At 35.8% G+C, this 3,964-nt stretch overlaps 1 protein-coding gene and 1 pseudogene across 8 annotated transcripts in view; both read right to left on the bottom strand.

Moving 5' to 3' along the window:
* Positions 1-3,964, bottom strand: part of LOC101568064 (protocadherin-11 X-linked) — a 1,027,172-nt gene that overhangs the window by 19,823 nt on the left and 1,003,385 nt on the right. The window lies entirely within an intron of this gene.
* Positions 1,914-3,964, bottom strand: part of LOC101559585 — an 11,589-nt pseudogene continuing 9,538 nt past the window's right edge.

Here is a 3,964-nt window from a genome sequence, read left to right as displayed (position 1 = left end):
GGGGACTCAGGTCAACAATTTCTGACATTGCCAGTGAAGTGCAAGAACCAATACTATTATGGGCTACTGGACTCTTTTAGAATATTTTTCTGAGTTTACACTCCTATTATATGCAAATAACGGAACATAACAAAAAAAGGGGATACAGATGAATATTCATTTTGTATCTATGTATTCAAAGTGGATAGGATAGATATATAGTTACATTCTCTTAATGAATAGAGTGATTTGTTCTAATGGTGTTTGTAAATAAGATATCATGTCTGCATCTTGTATAGCAATTAACCACTTGGAAGAATGTATGCAATGTGTGAATTATTGAAACTGTCCTACCAATTTGATTTGAAACTGTCTCATTGTAATTGTTTATCAATAAAATTATTGGAAGATATAAATAAACAAAAAGTTAGTGAAGAAAAAAGTTATAATAAATTAAAAGGAAGAAAAATATTGAGCTTTAACTGTTTCTTTCCATAGACGAGCAGAAATCAGCAGTACAATTTTGATGTGTGTGTGTGTGTGTGTGTGTGTGTGTGTGTGTGTGTGTCTTTTTCTTGTCTTTCTTGCTTTTGTCCTTTTCATCATCCAAGTTGTTGTTTCCCTTCAAACATATAATTTCTTTATCACAATTCATAAGTTTCCCTTTTACTTGTTCATAGTGTGCTTCAAATTTTAAATTTTGATGCAATAAAACATATCTCTTTTTCTTTTATTGTCAAATAAAGGAAATAAAATGCCAAGTCCAATGTCACAAAATTTTTTCACCACTTCTCATTCAACATTCGTACAATTTAGCACCTTCATTTAGGTGTTTGTTCACTTTGTTTATTTTTCTGTCCGGTGTACGTTAAACGTTTAACTTCAGGTTTTCATGTGAATATTCTGTTGTTACAGTACAATTTATTCTTCTGTAGGTACTTTTACTTTATTATCTTATTTATATTCACTTTATTTCAAGAATACTTATTTTTACATACTTATATAAGCATCCTGTTTGTTTTACAAATTTAACTCATTACAAGCTTCCACATTTTTATTCACTTTATGTCAGTCTCTAATCAATAGCTTTGTTAAGTGATTTCAATAATTTAATGTTATTAATAATTAGTGATTATATACCAAAACAAAGATGGAATAAATGAATTCAAATACCACCTCTTATCCCAAAAATATTAGGGAATTCTTGAACCTTGGGAAATCAAATGATGAATCCATATGTGATTGAAGAAAATAAGACATATAAAACTTGATACATATTATAAATTTTCGTGATACACAAAGTTTACTGTAACATTTTCTTTAATATAGCAAATTGTGTTTTTACTGTAAATTAATTAATGTCTAAACCTTCAGCGAAAGATCATATTATACATAAATTCTTTCAAACTATGTAGTGAATCATTACAACATTACTCTTCCAATAATGATTTACTATATTATTTAGCGTTATTTATCGCTGTAATATATTTAAGCATTTCATCTTCCAACCTATGAATACATATAATTTCTATGTACAATATTTTTAAAAAGTATTTAACCATGACTCTTCACATTTGGAAATATATACACTTCCAAATCATCTGTGAAAACATTTTGCAATAAAGGTATCAGGAACATGCTTATGTCACCATTGATAAAACTCCCTCACTATGTCCCCTGTTGTTTCCCCCACCAGCTCCCCTGTAATCTCCTCCACAAAGTCAACTTATGTCTCTTCCACCAGGTCCTCTAAAGTCTCACACATTAGGCCCTCAGAAGTCTCCCCCATTAAGCCCTTGGAAGTCTCCCCAATTAGGTCCTCAGAAATCTCCCTCACTAATTTCTCTGTAGACTCCAATAGATCTCCTATAGTCGCCACCAATGTTACCCCTATAACACCCTTGGAAACATCTGTAGCCTCTATCATATCCTCTTCAGTAGGAGTTGAAGACACCTCCATAACCTCTACCGACATAGCCATTGCCATAGCCTCCAGTGCCATAGCCATCACCATCATATCCAGAATCCCTTCTATATCCACTTATATTATTGTATCCAGCCATCTTGGGAGGACACGGACCATCTCCATACCATGCAGTGCCAATCATAAGACTTATACCCGCTGATGAGGGCCTAGAGATTTGACTGATCATGTTCAGCATATTTTCATTTACAGAGTCCAATTGACTGATAATACTAGGTTGTTTGGTTACTTCAACAAACAATGCTTCCATGTCTGCCTTGAAGGCAGTGATATAGGCTGCAGCAGCACAAAATATTTGCAGTCTGATGCAGTCATCTACAAAGACAATCTGACCATCAGACTGGATTTTCTTGGAGGCAAAGAGAAGAAACTGCAAGGGAGTAACTAAGGTCATGCCTTTAGTAGAGATGCTGGGGTTCGAATCTCTTCACCAAATATAAAGAAATGAGATAGGTACTTCATTTCTTGTCTGCTAAATGGATAATTAACAGATGATTTATGGATAAGTGCGTTATGAACTTTAGTGGTAAGAATTATTTTTCACTTTTCCTTATGGTAGCATACATTGGGGTACACAGCAAATGCCGGGAGAGAGATAACAACATCCAAATTATTATCTGGTCCAGTGTTAGTAAACACTGGTGCCAACACTCTTCGTGAAATCCAGAATTAAACAGAATTTCTTTAAGCTTGACTTTGGCCTCCCAAGTCATTCCTAATGTAGCCATATTGAGTCTTTTGTGCTCACAAAAGCATGTCTCTGCTTCTTCTCCACCCATTCTTGCATTATCTCAGGCTTGAAATACCGATAAAAGGACCACATGTTCAGAAAATATGTTTCCAGCAAAATTTCGATGGATATAGCCCAGACCCTTTCCTCCACTGATGAAAGGCTCTGGAAAGCAGGTAGCATCAACAATGGTACAGACATCATCTCCCACATAGCAAATGCATCCCATTATCATCATTTTTCCAAAATGAGGCTCAGTTGGAAGTTTAGCCAGGATTCGTCCGAAAGGAGACAATTCATCTTTGATATCTAATGCATCAAGCTTTCTTAGAGTGTGCTCTGCTTCAATCAAAGCATGCAAAGGTGGAGGTTCAACTGCTCTGGCCAAGAATTGGTGAATTCCTCTCAGACGCAGAAGTGTTGTTCTCAAAGCAATTTCATGCAATGGTGTTTGAAACATCTCTGGGGTCATATGGGTTTCAAGTCTCTCAAAATGAGCTCAACTACAGAGGTGAAAGCATAATCAAAGATGCACATGACCAGTTCAGCCTCTCCACTGTGCCATGTTTGTTTTGCGTGCTCAAATTGTAGCATAGTTGGTCATGTTTTTGTGAGCAGTAAGCAGTTTCACTTACTGCTTGCAGGATTCAATGAGATAAACAACATCATTTATAGTAATGCTAGTTTAAGCAATATTTGTGGACAAAATAACTTTGGTTACTCCAACTGATACTGGATTGTACATTTTGCACTATTCTTGAGGAATCTGAGAATGTAGAAGCAGAACCTGATGCCTATGACTTCCAAAATGGGGATTGAATTCCAAATGCTGCTTCATAGTATAAATCAAATTCCAACCAGGCAAGAAAACCAACACAACTCCAGGAACATTCAGGGTTTCACTGTACTAAAGCAGAGATTCAATGAACTCAAAAAGGGTTTCCTTTTCATTCAATTGAGACATGCTCAACATTGTTTCTGGACCATTTTCATTTCCACAGATCAAGTTGCAATTTGCACCAACATCCTCACCACTATCATCTTCCTTGTCCTTATTTTTCTTGTCTTTTGGTAGAAGAACAAATTGGGTAGCCATTCTGCTCTTCTAAATATGTACTGCTTCTCATGACATACCAATCACTTCCATAGTGTCTCTCAAGTAAGTGTTTGTTTAACAAAGTTGGGGGGGGGGCAGGGAGATGACTCAGTGGAATAAGCATTTCCCTGGCAAGCGCAAGGGCCTGGGTTCAATACCTGGGTCTGCAAAAAAA

This window comes from Octodon degus, unplaced genomic scaffold, assembly GCF_000260255.1.
Source record: "Octodon degus isolate 3935 unplaced genomic scaffold, OctDeg1.0 scaffold00103, whole genome shotgun sequence".
Lineage (NCBI taxonomy): Eukaryota > Metazoa > Chordata > Mammalia > Rodentia > Octodontidae > Octodon > Octodon degus.
The sequence above is the reverse complement of the archived record's forward strand: the minus strand, read 5'-3'. Positions and strand labels throughout refer to the sequence as shown.